General features: G+C 37.7%; 1 pseudogene; it reads right to left on the bottom strand.

The window, feature by feature from the left end:
- Positions 1-7,887: 7,887 nt before the first annotated feature.
- On the bottom strand, positions 7,888-15,343 carry LOC140512292 (heterogeneous nuclear ribonucleoprotein D-like pseudogene; annotated as a pseudogene).
- Between the last annotated feature and the right edge of the window lie 9,497 nt (positions 15,344-24,840).

Genomic DNA, 24,840 nt, shown 5'->3' on the forward strand with positions numbered 1-24,840 from the left:
TATACAGACAGTGGGCATGGGTGCAAATCAACTATCTTGGAATGATTAAAAAAACTTTAAGGGACTGATAAAAAGTGATGCAACTGATAGAAGTGAAAAGGGAGATGTAGAATGGGGAAAATTTTCTCACATAAAAGAGGCATTCAAAGAAGAGCTTTTATCTTGGAAGGTAAAAATGGAGGTATGGCAAGCAAGGCTTACATCTCACTCATCAGTATATGTGTGTATACACATGTACACATATATGTATGTTTTTATGTATGTGTGTATGTAATGCACATTCAGTTATGAGCATAAATGTAACTTACCCAGTAGGGAAATAAGAGGGGAAGGAGATAATAAGGGGAAAAAAAGGGGGACAGTAATAAAAGAAGGGGCAAGTTAAGGGAGGCTACGATTAGAGAAACAAATTAGGCTTTTGATGAGGGACAGAATAAAAAAGAGAGTAAGAAGAATAAGGAGAAGAAAATTGGATGGAGGGAAATGCAAAGTTAGTAAGCATAACTGTGAATATGAATGGGATGAGCTCACTCATAAAATAGAAGTAGAAAGCAGAATTGATTAGAAACCAGAATCAAATAATATGTTGTTTACAAGAGACATACTTGAAACAGAAAGACATGCAAGAGTCTAAAAACAATGTTTGGAGCAGAATATAATACGCTTCAGCTGAAGTAAAAAAGACAGGGGTAGCAATCACGATCTCAGACAAAGCAAAAATAGACCTAATTTTCAAAGGTAATCAGGGAAACTACATTTTGCTCAAAGGCACCATAGCCAATGAAGTAATATCAAACATTTTTACAGCCAACTTCTCTGATAAAGCCCTCGTTAATCAAATGTATACTGAATATAGAATTGAGCAAAAGTTATAAAAATGAGACATTCCTCAACTAATAAATGATCAAAGGATATAAACAGGACATTTTCAGAAGAAGAATTCAAAGCTGTCTATAGTCATATAAAGAAATTCTCTAAATCACTGTTGATTAGAGAAATGAAAGTTAAAACAACTCTGAGGTACCATCTCACACCTATCAAAAATGACAAATTCTGGAGAGGATGAGGGGAAAATTAGTTAAAAATAAAAACTGTTGGTGGAGTAGTGAACAGGTCCAAACATTCTGGAGAACAGTTTGGATCTATGCTCAAAGGGATATACCAGTGTGAATACACATTGACTTAGCAATATCACTACTAGATATGTATCCCCAAAGAGATCAAAGAACATGAAAAAGAAATTATTTGTACAAAAAATATTTATAACAGTTCTTTTTTTTTGAGTGACAGAGAATTGGATATCAAAGTGATGCTCATCAATTGGAGAATGTTTGAACAAATTGTGGTATATAGTTTTGATGGAGCACTATTGCACTATAAGAAATGGTGGGAGAAAAATGGTGGTGTTTTCAGAAAAAAGCAGAGCAAGACCTATATGAACTACTGCAAAGTGAAGTGAGAAGAAACTGAAGATCATTGTATAGTAACCACAATATTGTTATGATGATGAGCTATTAAAGACTTGGCTAATATAATCAACATAATGATCCAAGACAATTCCAAAGGACCCATTATGAAAAACAAAAGCTACTTAACTGCAGAGAGATAAGTGATGAAATAGGAAAGCAAATTGAAATATGCTTTTCTTTTTTTGAAATATGGCTAATATAGAAATATTTTGCACAATTTCTCATGTAAAATTGATATTATATGGTATAGGAGGATGTGAAAGGGAAAGAATTTGGAATTCAAAACTTAAAAAGGAAAAAATGTCCAAAAATTCAAATAATATATTTAAATGCAAAATAAATTGCAAATTGAGGGGAAAACATTGGAATAGCTTATTAAAAATGGATTTAGATTAGAAATGGGCCATAAGCACAATAATACAAAAATATAATACCCTGATTTTATGCATGATAAAACTGAAGCCCAGAGGTTTTATGTGACTTACTCAATGTCATGCAGGTCATAAAAACATTAGAAATAAGATTGCATGTACAAGCAACCTAGAGACACATGTTGGGCCCCAACTACCTGCAACATCTTTAAATTTTAATAATTATGTATACATATGTAATAGAGTAAACATGTTATTCAGGAAATTTATGATCACAAAAGTTGGTGAACTGGTTATAAAGCAGGAGTGAAAGAAAACTGATTAACAGTCCATTGTTGTACAGGACATATAACGTAACCTAGAAGAACTCCAGAATGTAAGCAATTTTCACATAAGCTTATGAAAGCTAAATGGTTCTGAGATTTGCACACATGGATATATATACATATATATATATGTATATATATATATATGTCTCTCTCAGTGATACCAAAGATAAATTGATATGCTTAAATATCAAAATATGATAAATAATTAGTATTTTACCATACAAACTATTGGGATTTCAAAATAGAGGTGACAAACTATATGAAAAAAATATATAGGATAATTACTGTTTTAATATAAACCATATATGCTGAAAATATCCTTACTTTCCCTCTCTGAGTTCTAATATCAATATATCTCATAGTTTAGTGGACACGTACTTTAAATATATATAGTAGTCATAATTATATTTCATTGATCTTGTTATAAATTCTGGCTGTGAAAACTAGCAAAATGTAGTTTCATTTTTTTCATTTCTCATTTTTTCAATTTTTCATTTTCATTTCTAGTCCCTCATCAGACAAAACCCCTTGAAGAGTATTTGTCTTCACAGAATGTAACCAATAAGCTTCATGTATTGATAAATGACACCTTTGCCATTTTTATCCCAAACAGTGTTGAAAGAATGAATCCTTCAATGCTTGATTGATATTCCTAGATAGATATTTGGGCAGGCTCACAAGGAATGACAAAATTTTCATAAGTATTTTTGTAAATAGAAGAGAAAACAGGAGTATATAATAGTTGTCTTTAATAGGAAAATCTGACATGAAAGAGATATTATACTTAATCTGGTCAAAACTAAAAAGAAGGGATGGTAGGTACAAAGACATGAATTTTGACTTTATGTGAGGAAAAACCCGCCAATTGTTACAGTTTTCCAAAAGTGTTGTAAACATAATGTTGGGATTCCAGCATAGTATCATTTAGACTAAACTGTTCCTGAGAAAATGGTCCTTTAGAAAAGGCAGTTTATCTTTTTTCCACTATTAATTCTGTATCAGGCAGATAAGGCTTGCAGCTTTTCATTGGATTATACTCTAGACCAGCTGAAATCTTTTGAGTCATTATCCTTCTGTGGCCTCAGATAATTAACATTAGAATACCCAGTTTGCGGTCAGGATAGAGAAACTCCCCCTACCCAAGCTTCACCCAAGCTAAGTATTGTTAAGTGACCCTGAGAACTTTTCCATCATTTACATGTCTGATTAAGAATGCCCCCTCGCATATCAAGCACTTATTGGCGAACATAGGACACATAATTTTGCCACACCAATCCCAACATTGAGTGAGTTTCCTCCTCAACATGTCTTCCTTACCCTTGTATTGGAGTGAATTTCTTTATTCATGGGGATAAACTTCAATCAGTTAATATTATCATGTGATGCATGTGTATGTTTTTGTTTACCTGAATTCTGTCACATAAAACTAAGCTCTTTAATGTGCCAGCATCCTGAATACAATTTTTAGAGAAATTGCTAAAGCAGGGTTATTTGTTTAACCTGGGCTGTGAGGCCAAATAATGTAGATGCCTTGAGGTAATGGGTTTCTTTTTATTACAGGTCTTTAATCACTACTTGTTTATGTGAGAATTCGTTTGATCTTGAACACAGTCTAGTGATAAAAGGAGTGCAAACATCATTATTCTTCCTGTAGAGAAGAAGAAATATTTTCTTCAAAGAGGCTGAGTACCTTGCCTGTGGCAGTGGAGCTATGAAGTGACAAAACTGAGACTGAAACCTCAGTCTTTTTATGTCTACTACACTTTCCAGTACATTTCATTATCTTAATTAAGTTCCAGAAGCTATTTACTATAGCAATGAAATATGTAATATATTTTGGACTTGTTCCCATTGTTTCCCATGTTTTAAAATAAAAATGATATTTTCAGTTTTCAAGAAGGAATGCCAACCTCAAATAGAAAAAGCTGGTAGATATGAAATCCTATGGGCCAAATACTATTTTAGAAAACCACATATTAACATTGTCTATGTTGTTTTTTATTTATTTTGTTAAATACTCTCCAATTACATTTTAATCTGGTTCAGTGGCATGAAAGTCTGTGAGGAAAATCAGCCAGTGACCAGTTTGACACCTTTGATCTAGAATATCCTGTCTCCACTATTTAATTAAACGAATTGTTATTTCAATATCTATTTTCCCAATAATATAATTTAGTATATAAAGTCTTTGAATCTAAAAGCCTAATATTTTATGAATAATACTGTTGCATTTGAGGCAAATTTATAAAAAAAATAACATTTCCAAATATATGAAATACATATAGGGAGTAACCATCAGTCAGGAAAGAGCTCAACATATTATGGCATACGAGTATAATGGAATACCATTGTGTCATAAGAAATTAATAAAGTGTTATATTTAGTGAAGCCTGGTAAGATTGTATGAACTGAGATACAGAGCAATAAGCAGAATCAGGAGCAAAGCTTATAACAAAAATATTTTCTTTTTCCACTATTTTCCACTTTTTCCAACTACAAGAAAAGATAGTTTTCAACATTCACTTTCATAGGATTTTGAGTTACAATTTTTTTATCCCTCTCTTCCTCCCCTGCACTCCTTCCCAAGATGGCAAGCAATAAATTATTAGCTATACATGTACAATCATATTAAATATATTTCAATATTAGCCATGTTGGGAAGAACAGTCAGAACAAAGAAAAAGCACACAAAAGAAAGAAAAAAAGAAAATAGCATGCTTTGATGTGCATTCAGACTCCCTAATTGTTCCTCTGGATGTGGATAGCATTTTCCATCATTCCATCTTTTGGAATTGCCTTAGATCACTGTCATTGCTGAGAAGAGCTACCTATCAAAGTTGCTCATTGAACAATTGTACAGTGTTCTAATGGTCCTGCTCACAAAATATTTTTGTACGTGTGGATCCTTTCCTTTTTTTATGATCTCTTTGGAATACAGACCTAGTCGTGGTATTACTGAATCAAAGGGTATGCACAGTTTTACAGTCCTTTGGGCATAGTTCCAAGCTTTTCTTCAAAATGGTTCAATGAGTTTGCAACTCCACCATCAATGCATTAGTGAATAGTAACAGTATTTGAAAGACAATTTTGAAATATTAAGAACTCTGATGAATGCAATGAACAACACCGATTCCAGAGGACTGAAAATGAATTATTCCATCTTCCTCCTAACAAAAAAAAAAAAAAAAAAAAAACAACTACTCTCAAGGTGGAGAAGGAAATATTTGTATTTGGATACAGGTAGTGGGAAAATTTCTTTATTTGATTCGACACATTTGTTATGTCTTTTATTTTGGGGGGGAGAAGAAAAAATGAGTGCTTTTTTGTTGAAAATAAAATAAATGTGCATAATATGATACCCAATATTATTAGTAAATTAATATTTTAAAACTTTAATATCCACAGAAAAGAATAAACAATCTTCCTTGTGACTGAGAGGTAATAGTCTCAAGGTGAAGGAAACATTATCTTTGAATACAGATAATGTAGAAATATCTTTAACAGATTCTGAATAATTGTTGCTTTTTTTTAATTTAGGGTATAGGAAAGAGAAAAATCTATGCTTGCATATTGACAAATAAAAGGGAAAAATAAGTTTATAAATATAAAAATATTATTAACAATTTTTAGATTATCCTTGAATATTCATAACAACAAATAACCATGTGGAAAAGCAAGTTCCATCATCTATATAGCCAAACGTTGACTATGGTAAACATAATTCAAGTGTAAAGTTTTGCATACCAATGGCCTTATCACACCATTACTCTTTTCTCTGACATATAAAGGCCACATTCTGCAGGGATTTGACTAATGAAGTTTCTGTACTAGAAACAATAATGGTTTCCACAGAGCAGAGTCTGCCAATTCAACCATATTGTGCTGAACAGTATAGAACTGTGCCAAATTGTGTGTGTCTACTTTAGAAGCAAGCTGTTCATTTTTTTTTTTTTTAAGTAAGCAGTGAAACAAATTTCATATAGCATTGATGAAATTTTGGAAAAAATACTTTAAAGATTACATTTATTTTCTAATAATCACCAAATAATTGATACAAATATTTCTCACTAAAAATTTTAAAAAAGATTTCAAAAAACAAACCAGAAATAATTTAAATACAAAATTAAGTCAGGAAAATTAACACTTTAGAAAACACGTGTGCATGAACAGTATCTTCATGTCCATAACAGCTCTTACCTACTACATGTATGACTTTCTCTCAGAATTCCTCTTTTAAACATTATGAGGACATGTATTCAGATAAAAAAGCAAATTCCTACCATCAGTTATGATTAATACATAAAATTTAAAAGCTGTGTATTTGTGTGTGTGTGTGTGTGTGTGTGTGTGTGTGTGTGTTCCACTCTGCACAAAACAGTATATGAGACTGTGGTAGTACAAAGACAAAAATTGATAAAGGCCTTTATCTCAAGTTTACAATCTGCTGAGGGAAATAACATGTATATGGTTGAAAAATCATTAATAATTTGCGAAGGGAGAGAATCCAAATAATGGGGTAAATCAGGACTTTCCATGAAAGGTTGCATTGAGCTGAGTTTTGAAAAACTATGAGATTTTAAGAGGTAGGACTTAGAAGGGAATGTGTTATAGGAGAAGAAAAAAGCATACAAAGATGCATAGAAGTAGAAATGGCAAGTTGAGGAAACAGGTGGTGGAACTGTTTGGTTGGAATGTAGAGATCAAGAAATGAAATAATATGAAATAAGTATGAAAAGGTAGATAAGTAGATTAAAACAGATTTAAATTCTGGGCACAGTGGTTTGTGTATTAAGCTACAGGAAATAAGGAGTTACTTAAACTTATTAAGTAAAAGAATAATATGGCTAGATTTGTAATTTAGGAACTTTATTTTAACAATTGTGTGAAAAATGGGCTGGGGAGAAAAAAAAATGGAAGTAAATAAAATGATTAACAAACTATTCTAGCAGTCTAGGCAAGGGGTGATGGGAGCTTCAACTATCATATTGGGCATTACAGTGAAGAGAAGGAGTGAATGTGATAAATGCTGTCCAGGTAAATAAACATGTTTTGGCAAATAATTAGGTAAAAAGATAATGAGAATTAAGGTTGCAAACATGGGTGTAACTCACTATGCAGATGATGGAAAGAAGAGCTCCAGCCATTAAAAATATATATACCATGTAACTAGAAGATTACATAGGCAGTTAATCATTCTTGCTAAAAGATCCTCAAAGCCAGGAATATGTGGGTCATTGAATTTTATATAGCTCTGAACCACTTTCTAAAATTAAAGCTTTCAGAGGAGGTATTGTAGTTTGTCCTTTGTTCTTGAAGAGGACCATGACATCAGGGAAATGATGCCATGCCATGCAAGTGAACTAGATTTAAATGAGGGAAGGCTGTGAAGTCACCAGCCTCACTCTCTCCTCCTGAGTTTTCTGGGTCCAGTGGCAAGATACAGAACAGGATGACTAGAGATGGCCCCAGATGCAGTGGGAGAACTGGGCCTTTTTAAGCAAAGGTCTTTTTTTTTTTTTTTAACAATCACAAGTGATTTATTTTTGAGAATCATTTAACAGGAAATTATAGAAATAAAATTTATATAAACACATCTATATTAGTCATGACACAGATGGCAGGACAAAGCAAAAACAAGAAAACTAAACTGGCTGCTATATACAACTGGACACAGTTGTGTCATGTACACTAAGTCTTTTACAAAATAGTCATCTCAGATCAGTACAAGACCACTCTCCATTCAATGTCATCATTCTGCAAGATAGGCTCCTGTAGCATCCGCACTTGTTTTCTCCACTTCTTCCTTTGATATGGACTGTAAATATTGTTGTGATTACCACCCCCTTGGGATGCTTTGCCATACTTGCTTTGTTGACCACTGTAGTCTGCATATCCCTGTCTATATCCATAGTTCCCATAGTTATGCCCAATATAATCATATCCGTCATAGCTGATGGGGTACTTGGGTGCATGTTCTTGGACCCCAGTTCTAAAATCGCATTTCTCCCTAACCTCAAAACACTATCCCAGGCAGTTTTTTCCCAGTCCAAGAATAGCCTGCCCCAGCAAAAACCATTATCTCCCTTCCTCTTTTAATAGCCAGCTACATCAATAGAAGTTATTAGTTCGAACCAGCTGCATATTGACTGAACTGGCTGTGTACTGGGTCATAAGGACATTTGCTATTCACTGACGAATCATATGTATCCTAGACTTAGATATACGTATACTTCCTTACACTTATCATATCTAAAAAGGTATTGATAAGATCAGCCCAGTATTCCCTAGTCAGTCCTGAAGTTAACTGACTTAATACCTTTTTAGGTCTAAAACCACACCTTCATTTAACCTCTCCTTGACCTATATCCCCATGAACTCTGGGTAAATTAGCTGCATAGTAGATACTAAAAGTGCATGTTTGTTTAAGAACTAACTGTTCCCTAATTCCACCCTGAATCACCTAGTCATCACACTTGGCGCATGTTTTACTATAGCTCAATTCCGTGTGGACAGTCTCGGGCGGGTAAAGGTGGGAGCTTCTAAATCTTAGAGCTCTCACGAGACCCTCCCAGGAAACGGCAGGGAATAGAGGTGAACTGAGCTATCTCGAGTAATTCCGCCTCTTCCCGTGAGAAATGTGATGGGAGAGATATCTCCCCGCCCTCGAAATGGTCCCGGATCTCGGCACACTATTGTTATCTAACAGCACGGTATTGAGATGCAAACTGTGTGGCTGAAGGTTAAGTAGGATTGAGGAAGCCTGAAAGCTCTCTTAGCACATGAGGAGCCAAGAGGACAGTAGGCTCCGCTTTTTTTCTTTCCTCTCTCCCCTCCCCCTCTTTCCCCGCTTGTACTGGCCTCCTTGATACTGGAGCGGATAGGACCTGCCTTAGCGGTCGCTCAGTACCCCGGCACTGGAAGCTTAAAGAAAGCCAGAGACCAGTGTGGGGAATAGGAGGGTGCCAAAATACCTTAGAGACAATGCACCCAGTAAAGTGGGAGGCAGAGGATCGCCAAGGGACCATATGGCTGTTGGTGATTCCAGGACTTAGTTTTAACATCTGGGGCAGAGACATTATGAGCCGCCTCGGGATGAGGTTATCAAATTTTTAGTAAGGGCCATTGCTGTTGCTCTGGAGGCCCCACCCTTGAATTGGAAGTCAGACACCCCGACTTGGGTGGAGCAATGGCCCCTGACTCCAGAAAAACTCCAGACACTACAACTATTGGTTAAGGAGCAATTAGAAAAAGGAAATATAGAACCATCAAAGTCACCCTGGAATGCTCCTGTGTTTGTTATAAAGAAAAAATCCGGGAAATTCAGGTTCCTTACAGATCTAAGGAAAGTAAATCAGTCTCTCATGCCTATGGGAGCCCTGCAACCAGGTCTCCCTTCTCCTAATGCCATCCTGGAGGGTTGGTCACTTATAATCATTGACATTCAGGATTGTTTTTTTTCCATTCCTTTAAACAAAGTAGATTGTCCTCGGTTTGCTTTTACAATACCTCACCCCAATAACGAAGGACCTGCAAAGAGGTATCAGTGGAAGGTATTGCCCCAAGGTATGAGTTGCAGCCCCACCATCTGCCAGTGGTATGTTAATCAAGCCTTAGAAAGCCCCAGACAGCAATACCAATGCAAAATCATCCATTATATGGATGACATCCTTATAGCTGCACCTCAGCTCAAGGAACTGGAGAAGTGTTTCCAAGCAGTAGAAAGGAACCTTTTAGGACTAGGATTAGTTATTGCTCCTGAAAAGATACAGAGAGGACCCAATTACAAATATTTGGGATATCAGATACAGGGCACCATCATTCGGCCGGAACCCCCAAAATGGGATATAAAGATCCAAACACTCAATGATGCTCAGAAACTAGTAGGAGCTATCCAATGGATAAGATCAAAGGTGCCTATACCTTTACCTCTCATGCAACCTTTAATCAAGTGCTAAAGTAATTCAACATCTTTGGCACTGTTTTTCTGTTTCAGGCTTACCCTTAGAAATAAAGACAGATAACGGCCCTGCCTATACTTCTCAAACCCTTACACACTTCCTCCGCGATCTAGGGATTCGACATGTTACAGGAATCCCCTACAATCCACAAGGCCAGGCCATAGTGGAAAGGGCCAATCTCACCTTGAAGGTGATCCTCGCTAAACAAAGAAGGGGAAAAGGTCGCCTAACACAATCAGAGCTTGATACAGCTGTGTATACACACAATTTTTTGCATATCTCAAGAAATTCACATACTACTCCAGCTATGAGACATTTTGTGACTTTTCCAAGACAACCCCGCAAGGAAAGTAATACCCAGGCTGGATATAAAGACACATGGGCCATGGTAAAGGATATGGCCTCAGGGAAATGGAAAGGTCCGTATAAGATACTAATATGGGGTCCAGGGTATGTTTGTGTCTCCACAGGAAAAGGTGATGCGTGGATTCCCATTAGAAGGATCCGTAGGTGGGAACCGATGTCGGAGACGGCGGAGATGCAGGAGGCGGAGAGCCCGGAGACCCCGGAGAAGGATCATACACCACCTGAGCCTGCTGCTGACAGCTTTAACCTTGCTGCCCAGAGAGGAGGCAGCACTCATCACAACCGCAGACACTGCTGCTGACAGCTTCCCATCTAGGCATCTCTTTCCACCGGCTGAAGGAGGACTTTGATATCACAAACCCAGGACATTGGGGGGGGGAGGAGGTGACCAATTTTCCACCTGTATAGATCCATTTGCAAGATTAAGGGGGGTTGTGACGTGTAAGGCGTCTACACCAGCAGCTCCTCTTAAAATATGCTTTGGGATTAGTTGATTGCACTTCCCCTGTTGTAATTCAGCCATTTAGTTTCGTCTTTGTTTTATTTGATGCCTCCCTTTGTCAGTTGTGCTAGCTGCAGATTTCTGTGTGAATGAAGTCTTGTTGTAGGGTACTCATATGCTAAAGGCCTTCCTAATCCACTCAGCCTCCAGCCACTGTTTGCTCTAGAGCCAGGTGCGCTCCGTGCAAAACAAAGAAGGGGAGATGTTGGGATTGGAAGCTCAATTCCGTGTGGACAGTCTTGGGCGGGTAAAGGTGGGAGCTTCTAAATCTTAGAGCTCTCACGAGACCCTCCCAGGAAACGGCAGGGAATAGAGGTGAACCGAGCTATCTCGAGTAATTCCGCCTCTTCCCATGAGAAACGTGATGGGAGAGAGATCTCCCCGCCCTCGAGATGGTCCCGGATCTGGGCACACTATTGTTATCTAACAGCACGGTATTGAGATGCAAACTGTGTGGCTGAAGGTTAAGTAGGATTGAGGAAGCCTGAAAGCTCTCTTAGCACGTGAGGAGCCAAGAGGACAGTAGGCTCCACTTTCTTCTTTCCTCTCTCCCCTCCCCCTCTCTCCCTGCTTGTACTTCTACTTCCAATCCCTTAAGATCTTGGCCTCCTTAGGAAATCTCCCCCTCTTCCTCCTAAGGAAGACCCCCCTACACTTGTAACTAGACCCTGAAATAAAGCTCAACCCTTGTTCGACTCTGGAACGTCCTTTCTCTCATATGAGCATCCGGCGTGGCCAGCCGAAGACCTTGGAGGTGAGGTAAGAAAGACTCGGGTAGCCCACACAGGCCTCTAGGCCTGGCAGAATATCCTATATAAACTTTAACTGTACCCCTATAAGTTTCAGGTTCCCTAAGAACTCTTGCCTACTGAAAAACATAATAAATCATTACCACCTTAACTTTGTGTCCACCAGTTTATTCCAGGAGATCTGCCCCTGTAACTCCAGTCTTTGGGGGAGGGTGGTCTCACACCCCAATCCCTTCCAACCTATATCACAGTCACTATAGTTTTAATCACCAACATAGGCACTATTGTAACTTACATATCCTTGATCATAATAGTTATGGTTCCACTTTTGGCCCTGGACCTCGGCCAGGACCCCGAGTCCCAACTCGACTTCCAGCTACAGTACCCCGCCCTCCTTTCTTTTCTTGCTGTTGCTACCTATATGCCTTTTAAGGCAGGGCAACTTGGATTTCACACTTCCCAGAACCAATCTGATGATGTGATTTCTAGAAGTTTTATTATTGTATTTTTATCTGTATAAGTGATAAAACAAAAGTTTCTTTTTTCATTTGTTTTTTCTAGCCATAGGAAGTTCGATATTCTCAATCTTTCCAAACACTCCAAAATACTCTTTGATTTATTCTTCACACCTGTCTGGGTTCAGTTCACAGAAAAACACTTCTGGGGGCTACCTTTCACTTTAAAGTTTTGGCCCACTTGGGGTCTATCAACTTGCTATCTAGCTTATGTTCTTTGAGTTCCAAGAGATTGTCCACACTGGCAGAGTCTTTGAAAAGCACAAATGTGAATCCCTGTGATCTCACTGTGACAAGATCTGTTTTCTTTCTTTAAAAAAAAAAAAAAAAAAAAAAAAGTTTTATTTATTTATTTTTTAGATTTCAACATTCATTTCTACAAAACTTTGAGTTCCAATTTTTCTCCCTATCTTTCCCCTGCCCCCACCCCATAACACCTTGCATTCTGATTACCCCTGCCCTCTATGTACCCTCCCTTCTATCACACCCCAACCTTCCCTTATCCCAATCTTCTCTCTTTTCTTGCAGGGCAAGATAAATTTCTATACCTCATTACCTGTACTTCCTATTTTCCAATTATATGCAATAACAGTTCTCAACATTCATTTGAAATATTTCGAATTCCATTTTCTCTCCCTCTCTCCTTCCCCACCCATCCCCACTGAGAAGGTAAGCAATTCAATACAGGCTCTATATACGTCATTTTGAAAAAAAACACCATAAGTCATGTTGTGTTAGACTAACTATATTGCTGTCCATCCTTTCCCCTCACCCCATTTTTTTCTATTCTCTCATTTGACCTTGTCCCTTCCCAAAAGTGTTTACTTCCAGTTACTTCCTTCTCCCATTTGCACACCTTTCTATCATCCCCCTCACTCCACTTGGTCCCTTCTCCCCTACTTTCTTGTAGTGTAAGCTAGACTTTCATACCAAATTTAATGAGCATGTTATTCCCTCCTTGAGCCCTATGTGAAAAGAGTAAGTTTCACTTTTCTCCTCACCTCCTTCTTTTCCTCCTACATTGAAAAATATTTTTCTTATCTCTTTTATGATCAATAGCCTGCCCCATTCCATTTGTCCCTTTCTCCTTCCAATATTTTCCTCTCTCAACCCTTAATTTTATTTTATTTTTTTATGGATATCATCTCTTTTGATTCAATTCAACCTGTACTCTGTCTATGCATGTGTGTGTGTGTGTGTGTGTGTGTATAATCCCTTTCCTTATCCAAATACTGAGAAAAGTTGCAAGAGTTACAAATATTATCTTTCCACGTATGAATGCAAACAGTTGAACTTTAGAAAGTATTTTATGGTTTCTCTTTCCTATTTACATTTTCATGCTTCTCTTGATTCTTGTGTTTGAAAGTCAAATTTTCTATTAAGTTCTGGTCTTTTCATCAAGAATCCTTGAAAGTCCTCTATATCATTGAATGACCATTTTTTTCCTTGAAGTATTGTACTCAGTTTTTCTGGATAGGTGATTCTGGGTTTTATACCCAGTCCCTTTGACTTCTGGAATATCCTTTTCCAAGCCCTTTGATCCCTTAATGTAGAAGCTGTAAGATCCTGTGTTATCCTGACTGTATTTCCCCAGTACTCGAATTCTTTCTTTCTAGGTGCCTGCAATATTTTCTGCTTGACCTGGGAACTCTGAAATTTGGCCACAGTATCGCTAGGAGTTTCTCTTTCAGGAGATGATTAGTGGATTCTTCCAATATTGATTTTGTCCTCTGGTTCTAGAATATTAGGGCAGTTTTCCTTGATAATTTCATGAAAGATAATGTCTAGGCTCTTTTTTTGATCATGGGTTTCAGGTAGTCCCATAATTTTTAAATTGTCTCTCCTGAATCTATTTTCCAGGTCAGGTGTTTTACCAATGAAATATTTCACATTATCTTTTACTTTTTCAATCTTTTGGTTTTGTTTAGTAATTTCTTGATTTATCATATAGTCTTTAGCTTCTGTGAACTCCACTCTCATTTTTAAAGAAGTATTTTCTTCAGTGGACCTACTTTTCCATTTGACTAATTCTGCTTTTTAAAGTCTTCTTCTCCTCATTGGCTTTTTGTACCTCTTTTTCTAATTGAGTTAGCCTATTTTTCAAGGTGTTATTTTCCACAGTATTATTTTGTGTCTTCTTTAGAAAGCTGCTGACTCACTTTTCAAGCTCTTCCGTGGTCTGAGCCCATTTCATATTCATTTTGGAGGTACTGGGGGCAGAAGTTTTAACTTCCTTTGACAGTATGCATTGTTCTTTCTCCTCTGAAAGGATGGAAGGAGATACCTGTTCACCAAGAAAGTAACCTTCTATGATTTTTTTCCTCTTTTTTGGACATTTTCACAGCCAGTTATTTGACTTCTGAATCCTTTGTCAAGAGGAGGATCCTAGTGCTCCTCCTCCCCCCAGGACTGTGCTCAAGGCTGAGGTTTAGATCAGCTGCTCAATTCCCACAGGGGTTTTAGGCAGGGATGGGGCTGCCACTGAAATCTGAGGTTCAGATCCTCTGCTTAATTCCCCCAGAGGTTTTAAGCTGAGATGCTTGGACAATGGATTCAGGCTGCTTCCATGTTCACCATAACCACCCGCTGCCTGCTGCTGATGCTGCCACTGTCTCTGCTGCCACCTGGGGCCAGTGGTGGGAGGACCCCCACTTCCCTCTCACCCAGCTGAGAAAGCCTTCCCACACTGACCTTTGAAGCTTTCTTTGTTGCTTGTGAGTTGAAAGATCTGGGACCCTCCCTGCTGGGGATTCTGCCTGTTCTAGTCCTGTTCTTCCGTGTGCTGTGTGGCCAGGGCTGTGTTCTGCTTTGGTCACCATCCTGTGGGATAGACCTTTTCTGCCAGCCTTCCAGGTTGCCTTTGCCTAGAAATCTCTTTCACTCTGTTGATCTGAGGCTTCTGCTGCTCTAGAACTAGTTGAGAGTCATTTTTTACAGGCATTTTGTGGGCTGTGGGGGAAGTGCTAGAGTATATGTGTCTTTCTACTCTGCCGTTTCACCATGCAGTCTACAACCTCTCCAAAAGAAGACAGATACTCAGTGATCTTTCTTTCTTGCATGCTGGCTTAGCCCTTCAAAAAACATTTTACTGCAACAAAAGTGACAGGCTCTATTCACCATGTGGCCCCCACATGGTCCCCAGCTCTCCCATCCAAGAGGCTTAGCATGCAGACCCATAACCCCAGAAGGGGCAGGTAGAAGCCCCTTCCTACTTGCCCTCTCCTGCCCCTTCCCATCTATGCTATAGTCTTTAACAGGCCTCAGTGTGACTGAGGCAACAACCATTCATTAAAGTTAGGTTGGTTGATTGTTGTCCTTTATTTTCAAAGAGGACCAAAATAACATCACCATGATAAAGTGAAGTTTCAGTGTGTCAGACTGTGGCTGACCAGAGCAAAATGAGCTCTGAATGCTCTACCATAGGTTGGAAACAGATAGTTCATGTGAATATTTGGAGTGGTTATTCCAAATTTGTGCTTCCTACATTTATTTTGGACTGTCTCAATTCTACTTTGCTCATAGAGCACAGCCCTTTCTGATGTGGGCACACCATGTGGAACAACCTTGTACCAGTGTCTCCCATGTTGCACAATAGAATCTAAAGTTCTTGAGAGTGTCCTTGTATCGCTTCTTCTGACCACCATTGTGATTGCCTGCCCCATGTGAGTTCTCCATAAAATATCTTTTTGAAAAGTGTACATTCTGCATTGGAACAACATGGCCAGCCCATCAGAATTGCACTCTCTGAAGCACAGTTTGAATGCTTGGTAGCTCACCTTGAGCAAGGACTTTTGTATCTGGTACCTTATCCTGCCAGGTGATCTTCAGAATATTCTTAAGACAATTCAAATAGAAGTGATTCAGTTTCCTGGCATGGCGCTGGTAGACTGTTCATGTTTCATAGGCATACAACAATGAGGTCAGCACAACAGCTCTGTAGACCTTCAGTTTGGTAGTCAGTCTAATATCTCTTCTCTCCCAAATGTTTCTTTGGAGACTCCCAAACACTGAGTTAGCTCTGGCAATGTGTGCATCAACCTCATTGTCAATGTGCACATCCCTGGAAAGTACACTACGAAGGTAAGTGAACATAACCATATCATTCAAAACTACTCAATTTCTTGTAACCAATGATTCCAAGTATGGATGGTGTGGTGGTGGCTGATGGAGCACCTGTGCTTTCTTGATGTTAATTATTAAGCCCAAATTAGCACAGGCATTAGAGAATTGATCCATACTTTGTTGCATATCCACACCTACTGCTTCCTCACTTGCCTGTCACCACAGAGCTTTGACGCATAGTAGTAAAATGGTATGGGTGATGTCTTTTGATTTGGGCGTAAATTGGATTTAAGTGAGGCAGAGTTGCATGAAGGTGTCAGCCTTGCTCTCTCCTCCAGAGTCATCATAGTCCAGTGACAGGCCAGAGTCAATAAGGCTGATGATGGCTCACAATGTAGTGGATGACTTTGGCATCTTTGTATTTAACCAAGCTCTAAGTGCTTCACAAAACTTGCTTCAGCTGTTTTCATGGCCATTGGAACAAATTATTCTCATCCACCCATTCTATCAGAGGACAACCCCCTAACTCACCAATGGGTTTGAGACCCTTTGGTTACCCTCAACCTGGTTTGCCAAGTCTGCTGACATGGTTGACCAGATGTGGCCTTTGGGCATGATGTAGGTTCTTGGAGCCACAAGTGAGAATTGGGTGGAACAGGTAAACACCAAAGGTGACAAGAGCCCTGAAAAGGGCTTGGCAGCCATCACCCCAAAGGTATTGGTCCTCCCTGAACACACCCTACACTACTAACTCTAGATAAGAAAAGATGCAGAGAATGGACTCTTTTAACTAGTCAAAACAACAACAACCTTCTAGATGGGGAAGGCCTCCAGGGTTTCTGGGCAAAAAGAATCAATTACTATTTACATTCACTCTGATCCAATCAGAGTCAAAAGAATGACCAAGTAGGAATTGGTCTAGGACTTATTATTGTCCAGTAGAGAGAGCCAGAATGATTTGGGTTTAAAGTATGGTGCTTAAGGAAAACATCTAGCCCCTAAACCCCATAATATCTTGCAGGTTTCATCAAACAAAATTTACATTCCTTTGGGCACAGAGATGCTAACCTACTTCAAAAAAAGGAATTTCCTCTTCTGAATCGTAAATGAAATCACAGATCCTGTCCCTTTTCACAAATAGAAGATAAAGAAGATTTAATAATTGTAATGACCAATTCTATTTTGTTTTCATCATACATTTGCTGTATGTGACTCTAACAGAAACTACTTTTAGAAAAACCCAGGACCAGTTTAAGCTAACTTTTATTGCACTGTTTCAGTCAAGTTTGACTCTTCTTGTGACCCCTTTTAGTTTTTCTGTACAAAGATACTATAATGGCTTGCCATTTCCTTCTCCAGATCATTTTACAGATGAGGAAATGAAGTAGAGAGAGTTAGGTGATTTGCCCAGGGTCACACAGCTAGCAAGTTTCTGAGGCCAGAATTACACTCATGAAAGTAGGTATCCCTTACTCTAGTTCTGGTATTCTATCCACTGTCACACCTAGCTGCTTTCAGTCAACTACTTTGCTGTAATGTTACTTTCTTTGCCTGTAACCATTTCAGACATTTTCCATATTTCCTCTATTCTATGAAGAGACAAAGAAAGGAAGAGAGTGAGAAAGGGAGAGAGAGACACAGAGAGAGAGAGAGACAGAGAGAGAGAAAGACAGAGAGAGAGAGGGAGATACAAATATTTTTATCTTTACCTGTCTTCATATATATACATATACACACACATATATATGTACATAGCTATATATATGTATGTATGTATGCATGTATGCATATATGTGAGAGAAATCAATCCACAGGTATTTATGCCTTTATCTGTCTTCCCATATACATATACTCTTATATATTATTCATATATATATGTATATATATATATTTTCCTTATATATGTGTATGTGTGTATTCATATGTGTGTATGTATGTATAGCTATATATGTATATGTGCATGTAAGTATATATGTGTGCTTATGTATGTATCTAACTCTGAGTCAATTTTTCTTAGCCTGCTTCTCTTCTTATCTTTCTGTATCCCTTCTCTGTGTGACTGATGATCCTCTGTTTAAATTTTCAAAAGAGGAAAAATTATTATTTTACCCAAGTGCTACCTACTCTACCTTCTGTGACCTGTTTCAAATGGTGCTGAGAGGATGCCCGTTATGAGTACTGAAGGACAAGTCCAAACAGACAGTTAATTTTGGACATTTTACCAGTAAAAATGATTTTATACACTTGCCTTTAGGACAAGTTAACCTTCTAGACCAAGGCCTGTTATCCAGCTATCAGGCCACTATACACTGTAATCTTCGAGGTACATGGGTGGAATTGCCAGCTTTCTAGATGTACCAGCTTCCTACTACCCTAGAGGACACTTCAGGTGGTTCTGAAAAGGTTGTAAGGAATTGCCCACTGTTCATATCAAGACATATTTGCACTTGTCATATATTCAGTGATAGATACTTCCCCGAAAGACATTTAAAATTTGCAAGACAACAGTGAATTCTTTAAGAAACTGTCAGCCACCCTGTAACACCTCTGTATTACCTATTAAGAAGTCCCAACTACATCTTGAAGGGAAACCTATTGCAAGGTTCATAAAGACCTAAGATTAAGCATGTGATTTTTTAACATAATGGTACCAATCCTGTTAGCATCTTTACTTGCATTTCCCCCAACTCAAGGTTCTATATAGTCATTATTCTTTGCAATGTCTTCTCCGCTCACATCCGTAAAGATAATCAACGGCTTTTTTTCAGGTTTTACCTGATCTGGCCACCATCAATTGTCATTGTACAGTATATGTAGACTGAAATCATCCAGTATCTTCTCTCTGTGCCTGCATTTTGATATACAAGATATCGCTTTGACTAATTCTGTTCTTGTTCAGTATATTGATGCCTTGTTTATCTCTTTAGAAAGGGACTGCTTCTTTAAAGACACTGTCACCTCATTGCCTTGGCTAAAAAGGTCTTAAAACCTCCTTTCATAAATTAGTTTTTTTAGGAATGTATTGAGCACTTGTATTTTTCTTTCCATTAAGAAATCAGGCTCTCATTAAAAAAAAAAAAAAAAAAAAGAATGATAGTCATTTCCAGAATGACATGACAAAGAACACAGAAATACATATAGGCATTTTTGGGAGATGTAGGGTTTGGCAGAATTTTTTTGTAGTAATTGTAAAACTTTAATTTGACCTGATCCAGAAAGGTGTTCCTAAACCAATGACAGGGAATAGAGGTACTGAATTTGCTTTTTGTCAACTTAAATAAAGCATGACATCATCTCTTGTCTCCTGACTTCTCAATTACTATATAGCCTTTATTTTCAAAGCTCATAAATGGAAAAGAGGGTCTCCTAAATTTTATACCAGAGGTTTGGTTTTACTCTACATCTTTTCATTATTATTTATTCCAGTTCAACCCTATCATCTAAGGAGCAATAGAGTATCTGAGGACTGTCTTGGCTCCAGTATTGCTTGTAGAAAAATCCCAGGACACTGTCTTAGGCCATTAATTCATTGCCCATGCCCCATAGGATGTTGTTGCCTTTCTAACCCAAAAGAATACTCAACACTCTTCTGTTCAGAGACTGATCCATTGTAAATACTAATGTTTGGTAAGTGAAAATATCCAGAAGTAATTACCTATCCTCAACTCTGCTACACTTTTACCCCTTTCTGATGCCGCGGAATAGGTCAGTTATGATTATTCATATGCAGACCAATTGGATGAAGTTGTTTGTGCAGACTTGATTGATGATCACCTTGACAACCCTAATTTCATTCTTTACGTTGATGATTCCTCCTCTGTTTTACAGGAATCTTGGAGGATAGGGTAGGCTGGTAACTCACTACCATATTCTTAATGCTGAATCAGTACTTCTTTTAGTCATTTTCAGGGAGATATGATTGTTGCCCTTACTCAGGCCTACCAACCAGAATCAGGTCAGATCTTTCTAGACAGAAAGATAGGTAGGTATGTAGGTGACAGATAGATAGATAAATAGATAGATAAATGTGTGTGTATAACGTTATGTATTTTTGTTTGTATATATGTATGTATATATGTATACATAATTGTTTACCCAGAATTATACAAAGGAGGATAATCTGAAGCTCTGGGGACAGGGATATGAGGAGTTGCCCCTTTTTTTAAATTTTCAGATTCACTATAAAGATATGCCAAAGTGTAAAGGATTTTGTAATTCCTAATAATTGTTGATCAGCTTACTAGGCAAGAAACTAATTGAAGTGATTAAATCTCTTTTAAAAGAAATATCGTCCTGATTTGCTCCTCCTATAAAGATTGAGAGTAATCAGGGGATCATTTTTGCTGTTGAAGTAATAATAAAAAAACAAAACAAAACACTATGACTTTAAGTATCCAGTCAAAATTACACACTCCTCATTCTAATCAATCCCTACAACACTTTGAGGATGAACGTTCACTCAAAATCAAGCTAACAAGACACTGAATATAAGCAGGTAGATGAAGGTGGAAGCAAAAGGGTAGAGTAAAGTTAGTGACTTGCCTGAGCTCTCCCATAAACTTTTCCACATATCTTTAAAAACTGACTTTAAAAAAATTCTAGGGCAGCAGAACCCACAAAAAGACAGTGCGAAATAAATTTCCAGGCTAAGACAACTTGGACAGTCATCAGGAAAGATCTGTTGCACTAGGGGCAAGAGAAGAGTATAGTCCAGCACAGGCTGCACCAGTTCAGGCTGGGCCCCAGAAAACCTAGAGAAGGCCTTGGTGCAATGGCAATCAAATTAGGATCTTTTTCTGTTTTTGTTTTATTAAAAGTGCCTCTGATTGAATAATGTGATTGGGAAGGATCTTTCCCATGCACTGATGGGCCTGTCCATTGTGAGAAACTTGATTAGGGGAGTTCTTTGTAGGAGGGTCCCAAGGACATTTTACTTTTTCTATTGAGGCACTGGGTCAGAGGGTTATTCCCTCTGGCTCTAAAAAGTGTATAAATATTCTGAGAGTGAGGTTTTCCTTTGGGACTTCATGACTGAAGAGGTTTTTTTGTCCAGAGAGACTCTGGAAAGCCCTTAAGAAACCCCTCAAAGTTGATGCTTCCCTCTCTGATAACTGTATGTATGTAATGGTCAGGCAGTTTGGAAGCATTGCCTGTTGATTTATTTTTGATTTCTTTGAAATTTTTATTTTGATTTTCTCTGATACCTGTGCTTGATTAAAGTGATTGTTAACCCCTTTAAAGTTGCTTTCCTTTATGAATGCAGATCTGAGAATCTCTAGAGTTAGGCCGCCTGTATATGTTGGAGTGCTTACTGATACACTTGAGAGTGTCTGCATTAATAGCACTGGCAGTCTTCAGATCTCTTAGCCCACAGATGGTAAGGGAGGTCAAACAACTGGTTAGAGGGAGATTACAGGGGTCTTTTTTGCTAGCACTGAGGCAAGATTAGTAACTGTCCCTATGCTGGTACAGGTCACAGTTTTGGGAAGCAGTCCCAGGGTGAGAAGGAGCACTAGCACAGCATTGCTTTCTGCTGTAGTGGAGGGGTGAATGCTTTTCAGTTTCAGGGAAGAAAAAACTGCATGTGTTCACTCACAAATTAGAACACAGGCCAGGTGAGAAACACCTCTTCTTAGATCATATCCTCTTGGAAGAATTAAAAACTTATAGATCCCTAGAAGTAACTCTGAAAATAGCTGCAAACCCCCCCCTGAAGTTTAGGACAGTGCATCCTTCACCCTGAAGTACAACCCTGACCTCATTGTTACATACTTGTGAAACATGGGCAGTCTCCTAGCACCATGCCAAGAAACTAAATTGTTTCCGTTTGAACTGTCTTAGGAAGATTCTGAGGATCACTTGGCAAGATAAGGTACCAGACACTTAAGTCCCTGCTCAAGCTGAACTGCCAAGTACTCAAACCATGCTTCAGAGACCGCAACTCTGATAGGCTGTCCATCTTGTTTGAATGCAAAATGTATGCTTGCCAAAAAGACTATTTTCTGGAGAACTCACATGGGGCAGGAGATCACATGGTGGCCAGAAGAAACGATACAAGGACACTCTTATGGTCTCTCTCATGAACTCTGAATTTGACTATGCAACATGGGAAACACTGACACAGGACCGTTAGCATGGCATTCCCACATCAGAAAAGGTGCTATGCACCTTGACCATAGCAAAATTGAGACAGCAAAAAGCAAATGCAGGATGCACAAATTTGAAATATCCACCCCAAATATTCACATGGACTATGTGCCCAACATGTGAAGCATTCTGAGTTCAGATTGGTCTGATCAGCCACAATGGGACACACTGAAATTTCACTTTATCATGGTGATGTCATTTTGGTCCTCTTCAAAGACAAATTTAATTTTTTTTAATTTCTTTCTTTTAAATTTTAATTAATCAATTTTTAGTTTTTCACATTCACTTCCATAAGATTTTGTGTTCTAAATTTTTCTCCTTCCCTCCGTATTCTGATATAGGTTTTACATATACATTCATATGAACATATGTTCACATTAGTCATGTTACAAAGAAAAATTAGAATCAATGGAAAGAGCCATGAAAAAGAAACAAACAAACAAAAAAGAAGCCAAATAGTTTCCTTTGGTCTGCATTTTGACTCCACATTTGTTTTCTGGATATGGGTAGTATTTTCCATCTTGAGTCTTTTGGAATTGTCTTAGATCCTTGCATTTCTGAGAAGAGCTAACTCTATTGTTGCTAATCATCACACAATGTTGCTGTTATTGTATATATTGTTCTCCTGGTTCTACTCACTTCATGGAGCTTCGGTTCATGAAAATCTTTCCAAGTTTTTCTGAAGTTCACCTGATCATCATATCTTATAATACAATAGTATTTCATTATATTCATATATCTGAACTTGTTTAGCCATTCCCCATTTGATGGGGAATTTTCAATACTTGGTCACCACAAAGAGAGTTGCTATAAATATTTTTGTACATGTGAGTCCTTTTCCCATTTTTATGATCTCTTTGAGATACAAACCTAGTAGCAGAGCACTACTTTAAGAAAGAGTTAAAAATCAATTGATAGTCTGGTAAAATGAACAAGCAAAGGAAAACATAAACTTTCACGAATATTGTTATGTTGTCAAGGAAGATCACAACACACATTCAGAAGAAAGTAAAGTTAAAACTACTACATCCCAAGCCTCTAAAAAAAATGTGAATTGGTCTCAGACCATGAAACAGCTGAAAAAGGATTTTGAAAATCAAATAAGAGAGATAGAGGAAAAATTGGGAAGAGAAACGGGAGTATTGCAAGAAAATCATGAAAAATGAGTCAACAGCTGGCTAAAGGAGACTCAAAAAATACTGAAGAAAATAACACCATAAAATATAGAGTAACCAAAGTGACAAAAGCAGTCCAAAAATCCAATGAAGAGAAGAATACCTTAAAAATAGAATTGGTCAAATGGGGGGAAAAAAGGTCCAAAAACTCACTGAAGAAAATAATTCCTTAAAAATTAGAAGGGAGCAAATGGAAGCTAAAGACTCCATGAGAAATCAAGAAATTATAAAGGAAAACCAAAAGAATGAAAAGAATGAAAAAATAGAATACAATGTCAAATATCTCACTGGGAAAATAAATGACCTGGAAAATAGATACAGGAGAGATAATTATAAAAAACTGACCTACCTGAAAGCCATAACTTTGAAAAAAAAAAAAGAGCCTAGAATTCATTTTTCAAGAAATTATCAAGGAAAACTGCCCTGATTTCCTAGAACCAGAGGGTAAAATAGAAATTGAAAGAATCCACCAATCACCCCTTGAAAGATATCCCAAGATATAAACTATCAGAACTATTATAGTCAAATTCCAGAGTTCTCAGATCAAAGAGAAAATATTACAAGCACCCAGAAAGAAACAGCTTAAGTGTGATGGAGCCACAGTCAGGATAACACAACATTTAGGAGCTAGTATATTAATTTTTGGAATGCTTGGAATATGAAATTCTGAAGGAAGAAGGAATTAGGTTTACAACCAAGAATCATCTACTCAGAAAAATTGAATACAACATGGACATTCAATGAGATAAAGAACTTTTAAGTATTCTTGATGAGAAGAGCAGAACTGAATGAAAAATCTGACTTTCAAATAAAAGATTCAAGAGAAGTATAAAAATATAAACAGGAAAGGGAAATCATAAGACACTTAATAATTTTAAGCTGCTTACATTTCTACATGAGAAGATGGTATTTGTAAATCATAAGACCTTTCCCACGATTAGGGAAGTTAAAAGGAGTACATATAGACAGAGGGCACAAGTAGGAGTTGAATGTGAAGGGATAATAAGTAAAAAAAATTAAATTAAATTAAAGGGTGAGAGGAATGTACTGGGAGAAAGAGAAAGGGAGAGGTAGAATGTCATCAATTACCTCATATAAAAGAGGAAATAACAAGCTTTTACAGTGCAAGGGATGAGGAGGAAGGTGAGGGAGAGTGAATGAACCTTACTTTCATCAGAGTTAACTCAAACGGGTAAT

Source organism: Notamacropus eugenii, chromosome 6 (assembly GCF_028372415.1).
Source record: "Notamacropus eugenii isolate mMacEug1 chromosome 6, mMacEug1.pri_v2, whole genome shotgun sequence".
Classification (NCBI taxonomy): domain Eukaryota; kingdom Metazoa; phylum Chordata; class Mammalia; order Diprotodontia; family Macropodidae; genus Notamacropus; species Notamacropus eugenii.